This window comes from Hyperoodon ampullatus, assembly GCF_949752795.1.
Source record: "Hyperoodon ampullatus genome assembly, chromosome: 13".
In the NCBI taxonomy this organism is placed as follows: domain Eukaryota; kingdom Metazoa; phylum Chordata; class Mammalia; order Artiodactyla; family Ziphiidae; genus Hyperoodon; species Hyperoodon ampullatus.
The window spans coordinates 63,921,750-63,945,811 of record NC_136926.1 but is presented as its reverse complement, the minus strand read 5'-3'; positions in this window follow the sequence as shown (position 1 = coordinate 63,945,811).

The following is a 24,062-nucleotide window of genomic DNA, read 5'->3' as shown; positions in this document are numbered from 1 at the left end:
GAAAATGATTGCAAAGCACTCTGCAAATAGCTGATAGAATTGGAATACTTATTGTTGTGGTTATGGTCTAATAATAACCAGATGCTAACAAGAGCAGCCAAAGATTAAATTAAAAATAGGCAAGCTGTTAGGTACACAGAGCTGGTTCAAGGGCACACGCCTGCTGCCCCAGCCTCCCTTCCCCACCCTGACAGGCAGGAACTTCCTGGCTTTGTAGGTGAGGCAAGACTTTCTTCTTCCACCAGGAACATAGGCAGCTGAGTATTAGTAAATGGGCCATAAGTCGGGGAGTCCTCTGCCTTCGCTGGCAAGAAAAGGAAGAGTAATAAATGGGAAATGAATGATTATATGAGGCTGAACGTCTGTCTTTTTAAAGTTCCTCTATAGCTCATCTGATCCTCACAACTTCTTTTTGAATAAGTGATTTAGGTGGTAAGTCACCCCATTGTACAGATAAGAAAATTGAGTCAGAGAAAAGCACAACTGTAGGATCTTGGGGAAATTGTTTTCCTCTCTGGATGACAGTTTTCTCAGGAGGAATACGATGTGTTCACACTTCTGATTTTTATCATCACAGCCAGAAGAGTTAGTATCCTAATTTCTCTTCTAAAGATGTTTTCCCTTTTTTAAAGTGTTTAGTAATCAGTGTCTTGAAAAACTCCTTAAGAGACTTTCACTGGAGGTTTCACTTGCAATTTTATTTATGAATCGTGCAATCAATCAAATTAACAAGTATTTATTGACTATCTAATAGAGCTGAGTACGATGCTACAGAAGAGCAGGAAACGGAAGTTTAGGATGTGGCCCTTGTCTGCAGGGAGTTTTGCCTCTACAACACCCAAGAGGGGCTTCGTAAAGACTCAAAGGAGAATGTGCCAGATGCCCAGCAGAAGGTGAGGGCCTTCAGTGCCCTGGAGTCTCTTCAAATGAGTGGCCATCACTATAGGCAAAAGAAGTCAGAAAAGATTCTGAGAAAGCTGGGCAGGTGGGAGGCTTGCAAGGCTTAAAATGTCATGAGCACTACACTTAAGACTGGTGCCATGTGCCCTCCTCCTTCCCTCTCCTTGCCTCATTTTCTCCACGGCACTTCGCACCATCTGACATCCTATCCTTTTTATTTATCCATCTTGTTTTTCTCCCCAGCTAGAAATGTAAGCTCCACAGGGCTGAGATTTGGGGCTGTTTTGCTCACTGCTGAATCCTCAGAGCCTGGTACATGGTAGATGCTCAATAGAAGGTTGTTGAATGACTGAGTGAATGGAATCTCCCCAGTATCGTCCTTTGCATTCCCACTATCCAGCCCTTCGTCATTTTTTTGCCCAGACAACTGCAGCAACCTCCAAACAAGTTCCTCTTTCCACAAGTCCTGGACCATTCACTTGCCCTTGACTTGTATTCTTATTTGTTAATATTTTTTGACGTTCTGTTCCTCAAGTTCATACCAACTTCCTTGAGAGCAAGGTATAGGCTCATTCAACTAACATTTCTTATGCCCAAATGGTGATGCCATAGAGAAGAGAGGTGTACAAGGTGAGAGAGAGTTAGGGAAAGAAAGGGCAGCAGGGTGATCCAGGCTGAGACACCATCATGGGCAGAGACCATCACGAGCTGAACCCTCAGGGGACTGCAGGGTGCCCTGAAGGGCTGAGAAGGTGGCACATAGAGGTGAGAGCTGAGCCCGGTCTGGTGGACAGGTGTGCCAGATTGTGAAGCACCACTGGGCTTAGCAAGCCCAATGCTAGCCTTTGGCTCTTTTTTTCATTTTTTTCATTTTTTCACTGAGAGCAGGGTGCAGTTTGATCAGTTTGACCCAGGCTTTGGGAGGTGAAGGGGAGGCATGAAGGTGACTTGAGAGTAAACGGGATGAGAGAACTCACTGAAGGTTGGAGGAGGGCCACAGGGCCAAGAAGGATTTTTATGGTTTCTTGTTTTGATGGGAAAGGATTGAACCCTTCATTTTGCCAAAGGGGAGGAAACGATACTGACAATGGCTACTTACCCCACTCCCTAACCCACTACAAAACTTGCCCTTGACCCCTAAGGGAAATGAAATAAACACATTCCAGCCCCATATTCACTTCCCATTGAAAGCCTGTGGCCTGTCTGCCTAGGTAAGGGGAGACCAGGCCCAAACCTTTCTTTTTCTGACTCGAATGTGCTTTCAGTCTCAAGAACTCGAGAATAAGCAGAGAAAAAAATCCAGACATTGCTCTTCTGCAGGTTTTATTTGAAGACTAACTCTATCAGTGAAGATGTTTGGGGTAACAGAGAACCAAATTACTTGTTTTTCAGAGAGGAGAACTTTTCCCAGAAGCACCCATCAGACCCCCACCTTGGCCAGACTGGACGGCACAGCCATCCTAGTCATATATATGTATGTATATATATATATATATATATATATATGTATATATACACACATATATATATATATACACACATATATATATGTATATATATATACACATGTTTATTGATATATAAAGTATATTTCAGCTAATTAACAAGGTTGTAAGTGGCAACCATTTGAATCATCTTCTCTCATGGGAATTCAGCGCTGGAATACTGGTAGCGGTATTGCAGTGCCTTAAGTAACCTCTCAGAGCTGAGTGGCCCAGTTTCCCTTCCAGCTGCCCACTGACATAGGGTGGGCCTTGGGCAAGTTAGTTAATGTCTCTGCACCTCAATTTCCCCGTCTGAGAAAAGGGGTAAAATTGCATCTTTTCCAAAGGGTTGTTGTGAAAATTAGATGAGTTAAATTGTATAAAGCATTTAGAACAAAACATGGATAGATTTGCTAAATGTTAGCTATTATTACCATTTATTGAATCCCTATAATAAACTAGGAACTTTAAATGCGCTGTCTATAATTCTTAAGAGAACCCTGCAAAGCAGAGGTCCTTATGTCCATTTTAGAGATGAGAAAACGACGGATCAGAGAAATTATGTAACTTATCAAAGGCCATGAAGACAGAAAGCAGCAGAGCAGGGGTTTGAACCTGTCTGAGTCCAAAGCCCACCTTTTTCTGAGAAGCTATATTCTCTCTTGTAGCCAAAAATGTGACAAAGTTCAGCCACAGGCTTTACCCCACAGAATTTCCCTCTGCCTTTTCTGCAGCCCACGGCCTCAGATGGAGAATGTCAGTAGCCTGAGAAGCCACATCTGCCTTTGATGGACCATGAAAGCCAGGCCTCTGCAGCCATGGGACTCATTACCAGCCTCCTAACAGGAGACCCAGACACAATCTTCTTCCCAGTTCCTGCCCTGTTCCTCTTGGGGTATGGTTTCTGGCCCTTCGCCATCCTTGCCAATCTTCCTGCATCCCATAGACAATGTGGCTGCTCTGCCAGCATCCTCTTTTTTGAAAAGGTCTTTTGTGAACCATGGATTGTGAGTATCACATCGAACTCTTAGATCTCAGAATCTGAAGTAGTCTCAGGCTATGTGAGCCTGGATCTATGTATGTGCACAAGAGCCATGCCTACTTCCAAAAGGGATTTCCGGGGAGTGGTCAGATTCTTAGGTACTCCCAGCACACTAGCGCACGTGCATGCACACACACACACACACACAGAGCCCACACCCCCATCATCTCCTCTCCTTCTGCCCAAATTCCAAACAATCATTAAAGTTCAGCTCAAACCCACCTCTTCCAGCAAATGGCCTAGTGCCACTCCAGATCAGGGCCCTGCCTGTGTCATCCTGTTCCTCCACAAGGGCAGAGACCGTGCCTGACTCCTTGGTCCAGACTGGCAACGTCTGTTCTCTCTCACGCCCCCTCTAGAAGTGAATGTTTGTAAAACACTACATTTTCCTCAGGCTTTCTCTATATGCAAAGTAAGTAGAAGGAGCTGAGATGTCAAAAACAAAACAAAACCTTTTAATATAATGGATACCAATTAAAAAGCAAAATGAAAGCAAGATATAATATACTTGAGCCCCAGGTCAGAACTTTCACCAAGCAGGCCCAGCAAACACCTCCAAGCTAAGCCACGGGGCAGCACTTCCAGGGTGCAGGGAAGACCTTTTCTCCGGGTGAAGCCCAACTACAGTCCCCCTGGGAGCCGAGCCCAGTGCCTGACTACCCAGCACGGGGTGGGGGTGGGGGGCGGGCTTCCAGTGTCAACCATTCCCACCGTGTGCTGACTGTTCATACTCTTCTGAAAACTCACACTCAACACCTTGAGCAATTAGTACAACAGCCCTGGGAGGTGAACACAGCAAATGTATAATAATAAGTAGTATATATATATATATATATATATATATATATATATTTATAAGAATAAGTTATATATATATGTATCAGGTACCCTCCATGTGCCAAGCATGGTGCCAGGCATTTCATTAATCCTCACGACTACAGGAATATTATCCCAATGTCACAGATGAGGAAAATAGGAAACTGCAGTATAGAATGCTTAAGTAACTAGCTCAAGGTCAAACAGCTAGAAGTGTGGAGCAGGGAATAAACCCAAGCAACCTAACCTAGGGCCCCACTAAGCTATCATGGTGGGAACGGGCGATCTCACCCAGGATTCCCAGATCGCTGTGGAGTACAGTTTACATCATATTCTTCTGCCACCAGACACATTTCAGTATTCTTAAAAAGCTGGATGTCATTGTTCTGCAAAGATGGCCTTTGATACCTTCTTACCTCTCTCCATCCCTACACATCCAGTTGCCTGCCTTGGCTGCCTGTTGCCATTATGCATTCTATACTCATCCTGCCCACAAACTCCCCTTGACATTGACAGGAACGAATGCAGCATTCCCAACAAACACTGCAGTGCAGCACCGTCTGCCGATGAAGGGAGGCCTGGACCCACACAAGGGTGCCCAGGAAGCTAGAGCTGGGCCAGGAGTGTGCTGGCCATCCCCGCCTGCCGCTAAGTCTTTAAAACTTCACAAACAATGTAATTTCTGGTGGTTTTTCATTTTGCCAGAGATAAAGATATCTCTGTGAGTCCATGCATCCAACCATTTATATACATGTTGGCCACGGCAACTAAGAAAGCCATTCAAGTTGCATGGAAATAAACAGAGCTGAACAATAAGCTAAAACATGCCTAGAGCAAGTTTAGCAATAAACAGGTTTTTAACATTTTCCCCTTCCATCTTTTGAGTGTCTTTCTCTGATGGATGATGTGACAGAGGAAGGCGGCTCCATAAATTCCAAATTCTGAATACTATATCAGTGACTGGCAGATGGGTGCTGGGAGACAGTCCCCGCTCTTCCTGGGGCAGCCCTTTTATGAGGACTCTGTGACCCAGCTCTGCTCTTCCTGAGGTCGGACTGCTGATGGGACTCGTGAACCGGCAGTGGAACCACATGCCATCTCATTGGCCCTCGAGGGCAGCATTTGAATCCCTGGTTCTGGGAAAATGGGGTTCAGAAATCAAGGGGTCCTGCTGAAGGTCACACAGGTGCAGAGATGAGTTTGAAGTACCAGTGAAATCCTTTGGGTCTCATCCATCCCAGGAGTAGCAGTTGTTTCCCCATTTTGCCTATGAGAAAATTGAGTTTCAGAACCATTAAGTAGCTTGGATAAAGTCACACCGCCAGCATGTGGCAGAGGTGATGTTGGAACTCTAGTTGGTTTGCATCCAGAATTCACATTTTTTTGCAGCAGAATGGAGCTTCCCAAACTTTTTTACACATACACAAAAATAGTAATATTTGTGCTGCATAACAGAATGAACTGGAGGGGATTTGGGAGTCTTTCTATGGAACTTGGTGGAAAATTTTTTATTACCTTTTGTTTATATTATATAATTACAATAAGAAAAATAAGTATTGGGGAAGATATTAAAGATTGAATATGCATAAAAATTTCAAATAATATATTTTCCTGTTTGTAATGAGAAAGCTAGCTTCTTCGAACATGTTTTCATATCCAGTTTTATGTTTGAAATGGTTACACACAGTTCCTGATCAATACTTCTGAATGATGGTCTCTTCAAATTCTCAATAACGGCAACTCACCAGAAACTTTGTTCACACAATGAGGTAGTAAAAATTTTAAATCATTTTTTTACAGATAAGAAATTTACAACAGTTGAAATTATCTTTTTAGAATGTAACAGCTTTTCCTTTTCTTTCATTGACCATTATATTGTCGGAATTTCTTGTGATACTACGTTTGGATTTCTAAGTGAACTGAACTTTTGCATATCAAATGTTTCAATAGAATGATAAAAACTGATTGGAGGGATGCAGATGCAGTCGCCCAGCAGTTGGCTTGGGCTTTCCTGAAAGGGCTCATCGCCTGCAATGGAAGAGAGAATCCCGTGAATGTAAAGTAGAGGTTCAGGACTTACGTGTCGCTGTCCCCTCCAAGAACACCACCCAGCGTGTCCCGCACAACTTGCGCTATGCCCCCATGCTCCTTGGGTGCCTGGAACACAAATCCTCCAGCAGCTTCCATGCCCCTGCACACAGCGAATAACTGTTTGCCGAAGACATGTCGGAAGCAGAGCAACTCTTGGCTGCACTCAGCAACCCTGGAGGCCAGTGCATGTACGGTGCATGGGTGTTGTGCTTGCCACAGGTGAGGACCACAGGAGGGCCCTTGGGAAACTGTTCCCATCGGCTGTGCTCAGAGGAGTCTCCACCAGGCTACTTGCAGCCAATGCTGATAGTTCCAGGGTCTCTGAGGATCACAGTAGCCTCCGGGGCTGAAAGTATCGCTATATCTCCACCTATGTATACACCATCTGTGGCTGGCTACTTAGGAAGTTTTGCTCTAAATTACACTCCCTACCATAACTGTAGAATATGGTGAGTAATAATTTGAAGTAATAACTGACGTTTCTTCTCCCAGTGTTTTTTGTCATCTCACCTTTCTTTGCCACTTGGGCAGCTTTCCAGATACTCTGCCTTCCAGGGAGGACAGTCAGGAACATGGTGCCATTGCCCAGCTTAGAATTTCAGGGCATGCTTTTGAATGTCCTTAGCAGAAATGGAGGTGTGAAAGCAAAGGGTTTTGTGGTAGTTAAAAAGGGGCTTGGAAGTCTCAAACCATAGGTTTTAAAAACAAGATAGAGAAGAATACAAAGTGAGTACGGTATTCTCTTCCCCAACTGCCCCCCAGTCTAGGTTCAGAGGTGGGGAAGATCAGCCAGAGAGACAGAGAAGAATCAAAGGACATGGGACTGGGGTTTAAATGGGTCCCTGATGTGGAGCCCAGCAGCACTGACCCTTGGAGATGCAGGGTAAAAAGGGACTGCATCATGATCAAAACCCTGACTACACATCTCAGATGGACACAGGAAAATCTGAGAGCTAGAGAGAATGTTGTCTGCCTTCCAGAGTGTAGCCCAGGAGACCAGGTGTCCTCATACAGCAGGTGCCTGAGCAGAAGACTAGCAATGTCTGAGAGTGAGTGCCTGAGATCAGTCTTAGGAGCCTGTTCATCCCAGTGTACTATGGGGAAAGCCACCAGCATTCCCAAGCTTCCCCCAAAGAGATGTAGACGTGGCCAGAGAGCAGCTGGAAAAGAGGCAAAGAGGCTTCGCGGTTGGGACAAGGAGAAAACAACAGCGTTGACCTAGAAGCCACAGTGGGGACCAAGGTCCTGTGCTACAGGCGCATCAGGGGCAGAGGCCAATACCCCCAAACCCACAACAGAGTCCACAAGGTATCCTTCCCCATGGCCCCCGGAAATGTAGATTACCACAGGAAGAAGAGAGCAAAACAGAGGCTAAATCCCAAACTGACCATGTTTAAATGAGAAGTGACTGGTTGTCTTGAATTGGTAAGTTTGTTTTCCACCTTTGGAAGAAATGAGAGGTAGAGAACTAAGGTTGAGTTCAGTTATAAAGAAACAGAGAGAGTTACACTTTCCTACCTCTAAGATTATGACTGTATAAATAATTCATACCTATGGCAGAACTTATAAATGAATTCATAACCATTCACTTTTGAGTCTAACCAAGATGTATAACAGGCAAATCCTCCATTTATGAAACAAACCCTGATGGAAACTCAATGGGCAAAAGAAGTGGATATTCACTTTATAAAATGATTCTCCACTTTACAGGACCTGTTACCTCTAATGTCCTTTAATTGGCCAGACATCTTAATGCAGTTAAAATAGAATCTGACTTTGTAAAACCCATTTTTCTGGGTGATCGTCAGCCTTGTGTTGAAGAAATCTGCATTGATTTGCTTTAATCCAAACCTCAGCCTGGTGCACTCACGCTTGGACTCTGAAGAAGGAAGGAAGTGTTGGCCTCAACGAGTAGATACAACTGAAGGCCATGTTCATGCTGGACTCAAGGTCAAATGACTTGAGCTCTAGTCTCTGCTGTGTCACCAACCAGCTGTGGAACACCCCACAGGGCCTTCTCCTCTCTGGGCTTCTTTTAGAAGGCAAGAGGATCAGGTTCCAATGGCCTTATGGTTTCTCCTAGCACTGACTGTGTGGCTTTGTATTGATGAATGCCTTGGGCTACAGACTGACTCATGGGTGCTCTTGTAGGTAAGAATATAGAGCTTAAAAGCATGATACAGTATTTGTTTTTCTCTTCCTGGCTAACTTCACTCTGTATGACAGACTCTAGGTCCATCCACCTCACTACAAATAACTCAATTTCGTTTCTTTTTATGGCTGAGTAATATTCCATTGTATATATGTGCCACATCTTCTTTATCCATTCATCCGATGATGGACACTTAGGTTGCTTCCATATCCTGGCTGTATGCTAACACATATATATGAAATCTAAGGAAAATAAAAAGTCATGAAGAACCTAGGGGTAAGACAGGAATAAAGACACAGGCCTCCTAGAGAATGGACTTGAGGATATGGGGAGAGGGAAGAGTAAGCTGTGACAAAGTGAGAGAGTGGCATGGACATATATACACTACCAAACGTAAAATAGATAGCTAGTGGGAAGCAGCCGCATAGCACAGGGAGATCAGCTCGGTGCTTTGTGACCACCTAAAGGGGTGGGATAGGGAGGGTGGGAGGGAGGGAGATGCACGAGGGAAGAGATATGTGAACATATGTATATGTATAACTGATTCACTTTGTTATAAAGCAGAAACTGACACACCATTGTAAAGCAATTTTGCTGCAATAAAGATGTTAAAAAAAAAAGCACGATACATATTATGACCATGTCTGAGACTACATTTACGTGCTAAGTAGTATCTAATCGGGTATGGATTGAGTGCCCACTGTATACCAGACCCGACTAGGAACCGTTATGGAAACAAAGGAATGCTCCCTTCCCAGCCCTGGGAAGAAGATACTCCTTAGAGGAAGAAAGAAGAACAAAAAGACACAGCAAAATGGACTGCCTGTGGGTCCAAGGGAGGCAGGTCTCCCTGTGAGCTGCAGCTGTCAGGAGGAGAAAGATGAGCAGGGTTCTGCAGCATAGGCAGAATCGCTAGAGAGAAAAGAGATCATTCTAAGTGGTGCAGAAGTGGGGACAGTGTTTCTCAATCTTTGATTCAGCCTACGGAAGCCACAGCCGTGTGACAAGCACAGTGAGCAAAACTAGTGATGAATGATGGGCAGTGACAGATTGGGAAAAGGGAATGGAGTGGGTGGTGGAAATTTTTCAATTCTCAGACATATGTAAGGCTTTTGCTCTCTGTTCCTCTGTTTTCTCCTTTCTCATCCAGCCATGGTGTGGTGGTGACTATCTCCACAGCAGCTGTGGGTGGTAAATTCCATGAATTCTCTTTTACAAAGGAAGAAACTCAAGCCTAGGTCTTACCATTAAGGAAAACTCTTCCACTCCCTTAGACAAGACAGACTCCCCATGTTTTGGTTTTATCTTTAATTTGTACCTTGTTGTTTCCAAAAAAAGTATTTGAGGAGCTGAAAATAAAAGTCATAGTTAAAATAAGAACATTAAAACAGAAAATATCAAATCAGGAACCATAGATATTAGGGGAAATAAGAAAAGCCAAACCAAGGTTAACTTGGGCCACTGAACTACATTTAGCTGTGAACTTCCTAGAAGCCAAAGAGAAGAAAAAAAAGTGATTCTATAGTATAGCTAACAAAAGTAAATATATTAACTATTTAGAATAGATGCACTCTTCCTGAACGCTCAGAAACTGTGACAGGATTTTGAGGGTATGATGGAGGAATTTCAAGAAACTCCCCTTGGTTGCCTCAGTAAGTGGAATATATAGTAAAGTAATTCATATAATATAAATATCAGGCACTTACTGCTATATGGATACCTTACTAAGCTCTGGATGGAATTAAGAGAGCTAAGACACAATCCTTGTCCACCTCAAGCTTTTAACCTAATAAAGGAGATGAAACATGTAGTCAAATAAGTATTTATGCAACAACAATATTTATTTAAGGTCTGTTGTGCTTTTTTCACATAGTAGACAGTTTCCACAAAAGAGGCAGATTCTCTTAAATTTCCCCAAGGTCGAGAGAAGGGTTTTAACAGAGATATATCTGGATACATCTTTTTAAAAATATGTCCACACACAAGAAGATCAAGCTATATGAGATTACATATTAATTAGCTTGATTGTAGAAGTCATTTCACTCTATATGTATATAGGATCATTATTTTGGAAAGAATTTTTTAATAAAAGGTCAACTCTGAAAAAAAAGAAAAATCTTTAAAAACAAGAGAAAAAATAAAAAATAAATCGATACCACACACACAACAAGAACTCAGCTTCTATCTCTTTCTCATGAAAATATAGAATACGGGTTTAGGTTAGAAATATGTTAGTTGTAAGCAACAGAAACCTTGACTAGAGAGTGGTTCTCAAACTGTAATGTGAGTGTAACTCACCTCGGGATCGCAGTTAAAATGCAGGCTCTTATCGGTTGAACCTGAAAGTCCTCATTTCTAACAAGCTCCCTGGTACACAAGCAGCATCCTGAGTGGTGAGGGACTAGGCAGATGGTGACTGAGGCTTTATTTGCCTAATCATCACACTCTTCTGAGACAAGCATTCCAGGCAAAGGCAGTCAGGGCTATGTGGAAGTCGAGTGATGCCACCGTCGGGGAGCCATTCTTTTCCCTTCTCTCACGCTACCATCTTTTTTTTTTTTTTAATTTTCATCCTCATGCTTGTTGCCTCATGTTGCAATATAGCTGCTCTTCTGTGTATTGTGTCTCTGTTTCAGATCTGAAGGACAGAGTCGCCTCTATAATCAGGAAGACATAAGATTCCCAGAAATTACCTCACCCCACCCCCACCAAAGCTTAAATCTAACTGGCCTGAAGATGTCACGTGGCCACCTCTAGCTGTAAGGGAGTATGGTTTTAGCTGATCATCATCCTGAACAAAATTGGGCATCGTCAGTAAGGAAGAAGAGGTGAATAGCTATCAGGTAGGCAATGATAGTGTCATAGCATTGTTCACCTAAAACAACAAAACAGCCGGTTATTTTACGAGCAAAACAGGTTTATTCAGGAGAAGCAAAGATTGCAATTCGGGACATGCAACTATGGTGAACCATGTGCGAGTCTGGTAAAGCAAAGGAGAGGAAACTCTTTTACAGAGGAGAAGGGGAAGTTGGGAGGGGCTGTTATATAAAGAAAAAGTCCATTGAAGGAAACTGGGAGTTCAAAATAGAGTGGCTTTTCTTTGACTGAGTTGTGCCAGTCTCTCATTGGCTGATCTGTTGCTGGGGGGAAATCTTTCTTTCTCCTGCTGGGGATAGTGAAATAGTCACTTCCTACTGGAGATGCAAGGTAGTCTCTTCCTGTTGGGGTCTGTATTGATGTCAAGTGGTATGTGCACAAGAACTCCCCCTTCTGGCCTCCTGACTCCATGTTAGTGAGGTTTCCCTTTATTAATTTTCACAGCATAGAGATACTTATTTTCCCCGTAAGCATTCTTGGAGCACCTAATATGCACTGAGTTCTCCAGGAAGCCCCTTCACCGTGAGACATATTGACATGTCTTATTCTACCCATTTCACAGATAGGGAAATGAGGCTCCGAGGACTGAGATTTCCATCTTGGCATCACATGTCTGGTCCATGGAAGAGTTAGGTCTGGGATTCCTGGATCCTGGCCATTTTATGAGCATGTATGTGGTGTATGTTTAAAAATAATGGTGTATTTAGTTGAATAAATTGAGGCTTACGCATCATCCTTTTGGGAAACTTAAAATGAAAGTCACCTCTGAAGTGAGCCACGGGCGCAGCACTGAGAGAAACTCTTTGTAAGTGCTGGAGAAGGATAGATTCGCAAGCAGTAAATAGCAGGGGTTGATGTAGTACGACTCATGCCAGACAAATTTAACTGCTCTTTTTGTAATCTATAGAAATGCCCGATGAAGAGATAAAAGGAAAGCAGTGAATATAATAGCTCTCAATTTTACGAAAGTGCTTAGGAATAGTGACTTGGGTGAGGTTCTGGGGAAAAAATTAATAATAACAATTCAAATGGGCCTGGCAGGGGGTCCTATCCTGAGGCTGGGAAGCAAGGAATCTCACTGCCCTCAGAGGGTGTGGGAAAGCGAGCTGGGGATCAGGTGCTGGGAGGAGGCTGCACGGCAGGGATCCCCCATGCACTGCCCGGAGCCTGCACGTCAACTGAGGCCTGAGTCAAAGTTTGACAAATCCTCACGAGCCAGTGTGTGGCCCCGGGAGGAGCAGCAGGGACAAGGCTGGAGCTGGCCAGAAATGCAGAGTCTCAGGCCCCACCCCAGCCAGGCTGCAGGAGCATCTGCAGGCAACAAGCGTCCCAGGGAAGTCAGATACACACTGACGTTCCAGAAACACTGCTCTAAACACTGCCAGGTTGGAGGGCACCACAACCCTCTAATCGGGTGCCGTCTCCCTCACCTTCACCCCGCCCCTCAGCAATGCCCCCCAGACATGCTGCTCCAGAGTTCATCCTCCTGCTCTCCGACACCAAACTACTGCCTCTCTCCCCTAGTGCCAGCTTGTTCCCCTGGAAAGTCTCAGCCAGGCTAAGTTATAAACACCATGGGGATGTCTGTCTTTTTAAAATGAGTCAGTTAATGATATTCTACTGGTGAGATTTCAGGCCCTGTAATACTAGATGTATGGGCAGAGGATCCCGTCCTGAAATCAAGGATAGAAACTTGAAGTGAGTGCCCGCCCCTCCCCACCCCCACGCCAGGTACTAAGACATACTTGGTCTCATTTATTCCTCACAATCCTGGAGGTTTTGTTATCCTCCTTTTAGGGCGAAAATGACACTCAGAAAGGTTAGCTTGTCTGAGGTTACACAACCAGGAGGGAGAGAATCAAACCTGCTTACCTGCTGTCTTCCAAAGTCAAGACCTTCCCCCAGCATCCTTCCACCGCACTCCCTCTGCCTACCTGTGTGGACCGCCTTGCCGAGCCCTCATCAGGCCCACATCTGAATGACTGCAGTTGAGGGTGACTGTGAGGGACTCTGTCCATTGAGCCTCCGAACCTCATCTACACCAACTTCTATGATGGCTCAGAGGTTTGAGGAAGAAGAGCTAGGGACAGAGAGACAGAAAAGAAAAGAAAGTATATGAACCCACCAGGCACTAAATATGTTATTTAGATCCGACTTCTTCTTTCCGAAAACCATTTAAGTAAACTTAGCAGAAAACTCATATATATTAGTCCCTTTATAATAATAATTAATAAGAGTGCCACATAATAAGGGGAAAAGATAATTCCACAGAGACCCAGGGAAAAGACAGCTGCTCTCACCAATCACAAACTTAGCTTTAGGTTCTCTGATAGTTGAGGCAAACAAGTATGATGACATTTTCTAATAAAAGTGAGTGTGATCAGGAAAGGCCCACCTTTTTCTTAGCACTTATAGGAAGGCATCTTATGAAACTGACAGATGCCCCTAACTGGGAAGGAGTGGAAAAAAATGATCTGTGACCTGGAGAAGCAAAATGTTTGGGTAAGGTGCCCCTAAATGAGATTCGACTTCGAAAGGCTTAAGCATTAACACAGGAAGGAAAAAATAATCATAAAGACAGAGATGGATTCAATAAGTGGGGGGGACCTCAAAAGTGAGGATCTGCTGAGAGAGAAGCAGCCCCAGAGCAGAGCACAAATTAGATGAGCTTGCAATGGGAAGCGGCAGAGAAATAAATAAAAAACGCAAGATGATTTGGGCATGTGTGCATGTGCAGGGCCCACAACACAAAGCCAGGAGGAAATGGTCTCTGGTGGTGAGGTGGAGCCTGGGAGATTGCAGCCAGCTGTGGGCATCTCATTACCCGACAGAGGTAGGCAAAGTGGAGAGAGTTCAGGGAAGGGCACCAGGCATGATTACGTAGCAGGAGAGATTAATTTACGAGGAAAGATTAAAAACTAAAATAGGCTTGCTGGGCTCTGGGAAGGCTGGCTCCCAGCGTAGAGGGGTGAGGGAGGCACTAGGCAAGGTAGCAAAGCGGGGGGAGGAGGCCTAGCCTGGACCAGGGCCATGAAGGGACGAATGGGCCAGGGGTAGGGAGAGATGGTGGAAACACCCACCTAAGGAGACCTCAGTCAAAATTAGAAACTAAGACGAAGCTGCCATTTTTAGCTGCCATATACAGAAGCTGCAGAGCCACGAGTTCTGCACAAAGAGCCGTCAACACAGCCTCTCCAGCCACTCTTACTGTGATCAATGGGGCTTCTTCTTTTTTTTCTTTTTTTTTTTTGCAGTACGCGGGCCTCTTACTGCTATGGCCTCTCCCGTGGTGGAGCACAGGCTCCGGACGCGCAGGCTCAGCGGCCATGGCTCACGGGCCCAGCCGCTCTGCGGCATGTGGGACCCTCCCGGACCGGGGCACGAACCCGTGTCCCCTGCATCAGCAGGCGGACTCTCAACCACTGCGCCACCGGGGAAGCCCAATAGGGCTTATTTTTGAGATGGAGTGGATGGGGCGGGGGCTTAGTTCATTCATTCAACATTGTTGGGCATCTACTCTGTGCTAGGAATTGCGCTAAGCATTGAGAAGACACATATAAGACATAATCCCTCTAAGTGAGAGAGTGGCATGGACATATATACACTACCAAATGTAAAATAGTTAGTTAGTGGGAAGCAGCCACATAGCACAGGGAGATCAGCTGGGTGCTTTGTGACCACCTAAAGGGGTGGGATAGGGAGGGTGGGAGGGAGATGCAAGAGGGAGGAGATATGAGGATATATGTATATGTACAGCTCATTCACTTTGTTATAAAGCAGAAACTAACACAACATTGTAAAGCAATTATTATACTCCAATAAAGATGTTAAAAAAAAAAAAGACACAGTCCCTGATCTCAAGGCACTTGAGAGTGCAGCTCCTTCAATTCTTACAAGTCAGTGTAATAAGTACTTCTATTTGAAAAAACATAAACAGAGAGCCCTGGAAACCAGACTGAGAAGCCAAAGGAATACTTCTCAGAAGAGGCTGCACATGAACCAAGTTTGGAGGGATGATAGGCATTAGCCAGCTAAGGCAGTGGATGGATGGATGGACGAGTTATCAGGCAGAAGGGACAGTAAGTGCAAAGATGTGGTCTGAACCAGCATAACATGTTCAAGGAAGTTAATAAAATTCAAATTTGCCTGGATAAAGGGGGTAGGAAGGTAAAGAGAAGAAGGTTAATGTATTAGGCAAGGGCCCGATCATGAAAGAACTTGTATGCATGAAGCTCAGAAATTCGAACCTCAAACCGGAAGCTCTGTGGAGTCAGCAACCAGAGGCTTTTAAGAAGCGTCATGGCAAAATCAAGTGTAATTTTGTAACGATTACTCTGATGTCAGTGGAAACATGTACCCACGGGGAAGGACAGTCAGGAGACAAGGAAATCAATTTGAGGGCTATTTCCATGATCCAGGTAGGAATCTACAAGAGGCTGAACTAAGGCAGTGATGGCAGTGACACAGAGGCTGCAGACCTTTCTAAATGCTTGGCAAGGGGAGCTGGGCAGGAAGACAGAGACTAGTAAATAAGGTCTTGGCATGGGTTCCTGGCTGGGTGGTGGTGTTCATCCCTGAGGTAGGCAATGGCAACACAGGTTTCAGGGAGAAGTAAGAGCTCTATTCAGACAAGTTGGGCTTGATAGGAGTATATCTATCCTGTAGGCAGGTGGGCAACATGTTGGTCCTCAGTCCTGACTCAGAGATTCAGGAGTTATCAAATATGTGTGATAACTGAGGTCACAGTGGGAAGGAGAAACCCCCCAGAAGGGTTACACAGAAACTGGGGAGCAGAGAACCAAGAACAAGTCTTGGGGAAAACCAGCTGCTAAGGGGTCAGTGAAGGGAGGAAGGCTGCTGAGAAGGGTGAGAAGGGGCAGCCTGAGAGGCTGTTGGAAAACAGAGAGACCACGGGAACACACAAGTCAAGTGAGGAAGAGTGTCAGGAAGAAATGATGGACAGTATGAGAGGTCAACAGCCTTCAAGCAAGTCAGCACCAAAGCATCCACTGAATTCAACATTATGGAAGTCTATGGAGAGCAGCAAAAAGAGAGATGGATGGATCAGGTGGGGCATAAGCCAGACCGCAGTAAGTTGAGATGGACGCAGGAGGTGACGAGGACAAGAAGGAGTGTAGCAAACACTTGGAAACGATTGGCTGTGAAGGGCAAGAGTAAGACGGGACAACTCCTAGACTGGGATGTGTGGTTGACAGGGGTAGATGGTTGGTTTCAATGAATTGGTTCTTAAATGAGAATGCCCTGAACGTGTTTTCAGAGTATGGAGGCAAATAGGTAGAAGATTTCAAGGGAATAAGACAGAGGGCTGGACTGAGCTCTGAGAATGGGCTATTGGCACCTAAGATTTCAGCGTGGGATCAGTTCTGGGTCATTCCAAGTCCACAGTAAGCAGTCCTTGCTATATTCACACTGGGCTCTGACCAACTGATTTGAAGTCAGAGGTGGAGCCAATGAAACAATCAGCCATTTTGTCAAGTAACATGGGTGAGAAAATACAGCCTCATACACTCTTCCAAGAAATTATCCTCTAGTTAGGCATAAAGATACATTCCCTGTAAAAGGTTACTAAGCATTATAATGTAAGGACCCTTGCTTTAGCCACGGTAAACTCAAAAACAGAACTTGAGGCAAAAGCTTACTTTCTGTGGTTTTACTGGAGCGTACAATCCCAGGGAGGCGAGAGGGAGGGTGTGGGATAAGAAATCTATTTAGTCTCTGTCCATGGCTCCTGGGGCAGAGCTCCTAAGACCCTGGTAATTTCCTAAGTGAGAGGAATCTCTTTGTTTTTCGAAACAAGGGCTTTAAATCAGGATGGGACCCTTATATAGCATCAGGATGGGGCTGGTCACCAGAAAGCCCAAGGGCTGGAGAGCTGGCACTTACAGCCCCACCACCAACCTCCAGGAACTGCATGTGGTAGCAGGGAGGTGTGGGATGCTAGAGATGAAAGCTCTATGAAAACCCTTGAACAACAAGATTTGATGAACTTTCAGGTCGGTGAACACATGCCAGGAGTGCGGTGCATCTCGGTTCTAGGGAGACAGAAGTTCCTGTGCTGGGGACCCTTTCAGACCTCATCCTGTCTACCTCTTCATGTGGCCGTTGATCTGTACCCTTTCTAATACACTGGTAAATGTAAGTAAATGTTTCTCTGAGTTCTGTGAGCCACTCTAGCAAATTAATGAAACCCAAGAAGGGGGTCATGGGAACCTCTGATTTATAGCCAGTGGTCAGAAGCACAGAAGACAATCTGGACTTGCGACTGGCGTCTAAAGAGAAGGGTGATCTTGTGGGGATGAGCCCTCAGCCTGTGGGATCTGATTGTATCTTCAGGTAGATAGTGACAGAATTGAGTTAACTGCTTGGTGGTGTTGAAAAAACACACAGTGGAGAGAGGACAGGGAGTGAAACCGGAGCAGGGGGAGTGAAGACGAGCGGGTGCCTCACTGAGCTGGCCACCATCTGGCAACAAACATGCCATTTGCTTGGTCTTACAAGATGTTGCCAGAGTTGTTTCCGTGAAACAACTGCTTCTTAGGACGTCCCTGGAAAGTGAGAAGGAGAAGGGCAAGCACCTGATCACTGCCTCCTTCTTGTCTCTCTTCTCTCAGGGACCAAGGTCCACCCAGGAGGCGTCATCTGGGTCGTGTTACCCAGCCAGAGCCACCGCAGTCCAGCTGGTCAGAGCACAGATGTCGAGATCTCTCCTGGTCCCTTGGCACCCCATGTAGGGGCTCCGTGGGCTGTGGTGGAGGAAGCAGCTGGGCCTTTATAACCACAGGAATAGTGTGAAACTTCCCTAGGGCCACTGTGGCCAGGAAATACACAAAGGGCCAAGGCCTGAGGTGTAGACAAGCCAGGCAGATCTAGCCTGGTGCTGAGATCAGGTTGGACACAGACTCGGTGTCTCCTCATGAGAATAGCATCAAGCAGTGCTCTGAGCACCTCAGGTAAATTAACTTTTCCAGTCTTCATTACAGCCTAATGAGGTACTAAAACACACATTTAGAGCTGGGACAACTGAAGCAAAGAGGGGTTAAGGAACTTCCCTAACACCACACAGCTAGGAAGTGGCTGAGGGAGGATTCGATCCCAGGCGCTCTGCTGTGCCATACTGCCGACCCCACGAACCAGTGAGGGAGAACCCTCAGAGGAAACATCGTGTAGCGGAAAGAGGAACTGGGTTTCAGAAGCTGTGTAGGATCTAACGGGCAGAGAATAAGGAGGTGGGTGTGCTCAGTGGGAAGAGCAGACTGACAAAGAAAGTATAAATGACCTGAGTGAAGCTTGGCCAAGTAAGGGCTATGCGGCGATGGGTTCGGGCAGGACACTGGAATGTGCTCCTTAAGTAGATGGGGTGGGGAGTAGAGGTAAGGGAACATGGCCAGCTTTAAGCAGAGCTGCCGACTGCACATGCGCACTTGTGAGCCCTGACTCACCTCCCACCTACCGGTGGTACTGAAGGGAGAAAACAGCCTCAGCCCCTGAGGGTGAGGGAGGCCTGGAACATACAGCAGCTTCTGGGTCTTTGTCCTCCAGACCCCGCTTGTCTGACCCCTTGAGGCCTAGTAGACCCCTTTCTGACCCTTTCCCACTTTCTGCTAACCCAGAATGCTATCCAAATCCTTCCAGGGGAGAAGCATTGAATATTTGTTGAGTGCCTGCTGGGAGAGACATTCATTTTTCTCACTGAATTCCAGAGGAACCTGGCAAAGTGGGCAGTGATCGCCTCCAGCTTACCAGTGAGGACTAGCCTTGCCTTGGATCGGGCCAGTGTCAGAGGTGGGCGCTGGGTGAAGCTCCAAGAACCAACCCAGCTCCCAGGCCCACTGCCTGGCTGTGTCCGCAGGGCACCTCCAACCTCCGGATTGCCAAGTGAAAGATGCAGATTCCCCCATCCATCCTCCCATCCTGATGGTGCGCCTTTGAAAACACAGACAGGAAAACGCCTTGAAAGTGAAAATGCCATAGAAACACAAAGCATCATTTCTCAGGCCCAAGAAGAACGTTGCAGCTGAGCTTGGATACTGGTCACCAAACCAGTACAGGGTGAGTCAGGGACAGTCAGGGTCAACTGGGGGGGGGGGGTGGGGGGGCGGCTGGTGGGACAATATTCCCACCAGAACTCCTTTGCCCAAGATGCATTCAATTAAACTCTTTTTAGGACATGCTTGACATATTGGAATTGGCCCTTTCTTCATTATCATATATGCCCCACATGGTTGAGCACTGATAGTTGCTTTCTAATCATTTTTATTACTTACTTATGTGAAAGCCTCTGTGAGGAATAAGGGGATAGGTCATTCCATTCTTGGGAGGAGAAAACTATGGACTGTCATCCACGGTCCAGGTGGCAGTCATTGTGAGAGGTGGGACTGAAATCAGAACCGCAGGCCTGAACTCAATAACCCTCCCACTTGCCCCACCCACACCTAGTCCCATTCCAGTCATCCTTTTCTCAGGCAGGACGCCACCATCAGCCTGATCGTTATGAGCCAGCTATTCAGAATCATTCATCCATTCGGAAAGTACTTTTTGAGAGGCTACTATGTGCCAGGCAATGTTCCAGGCATGAGAGACACAGATTCCCTGACCTCATGGAGCTGGCATCCTACTGGCAAAAACAACCAATAAATAAATATATAAGACGATGTCTTCCAAATTATTATGAAAATAACTGAACAGTGTAAGGAGAGAGACAGGGTAGACATTTGAGCAGAGCCCAAATCAAGTGCAAAAATGGACCGCGGGATGATGGAGAAGGGCAGCCAGGCAAAAAATGAGTTTGGTAGGTGTGGACTTGGTACCTCTCTCATCACATCCTTCAGATCCAAACACTCATGCATTCCACTTCTTTCTGTGTATCTACCACCACCTTAGTTCTAACCACCATAACTTCCTGCTCCAATTCTACTTTCAGTCCATTCTTCAAACTTCAGCTCAAGTAATCTTTGCAAAATGTACATCTGGCCACATGGCTTTAAACATTCAGTACCTTCCCACTGTTCTTAGGATAAAAAGCAGCATCCTTCCTGTGACCCCCAAGGTTCTGCACAGTCTGGCTGCCCCCAGCCTCCTCTTGGAACACATCCTTCCTCCCTGTTCTCTCTAAACCCCATTCGCTCTGGTCTTCTTGCAAAAGCACTCCCCAGCTCATCATTCTTCTAGGAAACCTTCCCTAACATCCAGCTTGGACAGTTCCCTTTGTTATTGCTGGCTTAGAACCACATTTCTCTTTCCCTTAGCATGTATTTATGGATTCTTTATTACGATTATTCAATTCTATAAGAGTAGGGACTGAATCTGTTTTTAATCACCATGGTAACTCTAGCATCTAACACAGTGCTGGCATGGAGTAGGCCATCAATTCATACTTACTGAATGAATGAATGAATGAATGAACGGCAGTTTTTTATAAGGGAAGGAAAGCACACAACCCCTCTCTATGGCCAGACAGGAAACAAGCCTGGGGACCTGGAAATGGCAAATATTACGAGCAAATGAGCTCCAGGTTCCAGGCCAGAGCCGAGATGGCAGAGCTCCCCACAACCCCAGACTTTGCAGAGAGAAAGGGGGCACTCTTATGAGAGCAATTCAGGCTGGCACCAGCAGCCAAATTCATTTAAAGAGGCATAACACTTTAATTATCACGGCACTCCAAAGGACGAAATGCTGGTAAAGGCTGCCTGGGTGAGGTCAGTGAGCTCAAGAAAGGTACCAGGACACAATGAGACTTTGAATTAGTATGCCAGGAACATCCAAAACATATTCATTGTGTTAATAGAAATGCCTAAGTATATTAGACATTTGGGGACTTATTATTCATATTAGTTATAATATGGAAATCAAATTTTATGTCTAAATTGCAATCAAATGATATTTTCTATTAAAACTGTAATAGCGAGACAAATTAAGCAATGCTATGGGTTACATATTACTAATCCAGTTTGGTTATAACTCACATTTTTTTAATTTTGTTATGAATCATCATGGGAATGAAATAAAACAAGATATTTTCTAAACTGAACTGAAAAGGCTTTTCTTTGGCAGAACGGAAACTGCTTAAGAGTTCAAATTAAGATAATAATACTGTCTTCGTGAAATAGACAAAGACAAGCACTGATGATGAAGCTTCATGCCCATGAAAATAAGTCACCTTCTTCTTCTATCCCATTGTCCTGCAGAACCAAGGGCCAGAGGGTCTTAAAAGGTCCTTTAATTAAATCTTCTGTGTTAAGACAAAGTTGCATAAAATCCTTCCTTAAAGGCTGACACCCCATTAAGAGCCAAATTTGACTTCTTTGTCCAAAGTGCAGTGGCCTTCCCTTAAATGTGTCTGGATCCCCCACTGCCTCTTGCACATAGTAGGTCTCAATGAAAGCTTGAGCTGTTAATTTAGTAAGTAAATCAATCACAAGGTAACCACTTAGAAACATCTATGGATATTATATAAGCATATAAATCACCCAAAACAATGCTTGGTTCATAAAAGCTGTTTATCAATACGAGGTCTCTTTTTCCTAATAGGCACAGGTCAAGATAGCATTCACCTTCCGTGGTCCATCTAAAAACCACTCTATTGATAACAGAGAGCATTTATTGAGTGGTTACCATGAGCCAGGCACTGTGCCAAGCCCTTCACATATATTATCACACTGATTATTCACAGCAATCATAGAAGTGGGAGCTACTTTTAGCCCCATTCTACCGATGAGGAAAATGAGGCACTGAAAGGGAAGTAACTTGCCCAAAGTTACAAAGTTTCTGATGGTAGAGCCAGACTTCAAGTTTGAGACCAGGGCTTGTGCTCTAACCACTGGGCTTCGCTGCCTCTCACACACAAGAAAGTTCCATAAACCTTGCCTTTCCCTCAGAGCTCTGTCCAAGGCTCTCCCAGACACTCAGGTGAGGAGAGTGGTTGGTGTTGCTTCAGACTCCACCAGCTCATGTCCTCTGCATCCTCAAAAGTTATGGAGAGAAAGCCCCAGATACCCTAGAAATCCGCTTCCTGCTCCTCTAACCAACACTTTCTCAGGCCACATGGCCCAGGAGTACAAATGTGGTCACAATTAGACTAAGTATCTGGTATCACCCAGGACTTCCTTGACCAGGAATAATTGGCCCAAACGTTCCCAAGTCTGAAGTCCAAAGCTGGCCCCTAAGTGCTGCCATGCCCTCCAGGTCCCCTCTGCCTCCAGCGTCTGAGTCCATCCATGCCAGCTATGCTGGGTTGAATAGTGACTAGTGCCTCCACCTCTCAACTTCATGTCCACCGGGACCTCAGAATGTACCCTTATTTGGAAATAGTATCTTTGCAGATGTAATCAATTTAAGATAAGGTCATACTGGATTAGGGTGGTGTCCTTACCCAGCGACTGGTGTCCTTACAGGAGAGAGAGATTTGGAGACACACAGGAAAGAAGGCATGTGAAGACTGAGGCAGAGATTGGAGGGATGCAGCTACAAGCCAAGGAACACCAAGGATTGTTAGGAGCCTCCAGAAGCTGGAGCAGACGTGGAAGGATCCTTCCCTAGAGGCTTCAGAGGGAGCATTGTCCTGTGGACACCTTGCCTTTGGACTTCTGGCCTCCAGAACTGTGAGAGAATAAACTTCTGCTGTTTCAAGCCACCTGTGGTGTGGTATTTTATTAGGGCAGCCCTAGGAAGCAGTTTCCCCACTTGCTCAATCCAGAGGCAGACATCACTTCACCTGCTGCCCCAAGCACCAAGCATCTCCATGAGGTCAGCATGCAGGTGAGGCTTAGTGTGGTCCCTGGACCCAAGCCAGGCCCCAAGATTGGATCCCAGTCGGCAAAGAGGTAAGTCCAGAATTTTGAGTAAACATTTAGAAGTGTACAGCAATTTGACAGAGTAATTTTATGTCTGTTGACTTTAGTAATAAAGAAAAATTGGGACTTGCATGTTGTACATCTGGTTTTTATTTCATTTTACTAGTAATTCATTTTTACTGCATCTTACAAAATATCCTTCTAAGATATACTGAAAATTAAAGGGGAAAAAGCCTGATCATTCAGCACCAAGAGACTGAGAAAACTTGTAGGGGATGAAAGGCCTTTCCGGAAACAGGGCCCACTCTCCTTGAAACGCAGGCCCCATCAAAAAGAGCATTTTAAGTTTCTTCTTTTTATAATAACAAGCTCACCATTTTCCTGGTGTGATCCTGCCCCCTCTCTGGGAGCTGCTGCCACCTCAAATTTTTGCCAAAGAGTCCCAGGGGCATCTCCAGCTACCACTCAAGGTTTGTCTTCCATTTGTCCGGGACCCAGGCCTCAGTGCATTTCCTGAGACGCTTCCCTGCCCTCTGGCCTCACATGCACTTTCTCTAGCCCCAGAGTTGCAGGTGATGCCTGGTGCTGTGTCTTACAGAAATGTTGGTTGCCGGCTCTTGGTTTTGCTCATTCTTTACTTCCCTGAAGCCCTTAGCCCCTCTAGGAATCAGGCTGGGGGCCTGGGGGCCTGGGGGCCTAGTGGGGCACAGCCTGGAAACTAGGCATTGAGTAGAATTACTTCTTCTGCAGGACTGGACCCACAGACACGCTGTCCCTCGGAAGGGCTTCATCCCCAACAGGTTCCTTGGTGCCCCCTGCAGGTAACCTAGGGCAGGTCCCTCCTCTCACTGCAAGCACACACTGACATGCCTAAGCTCTCCTTGCACTCC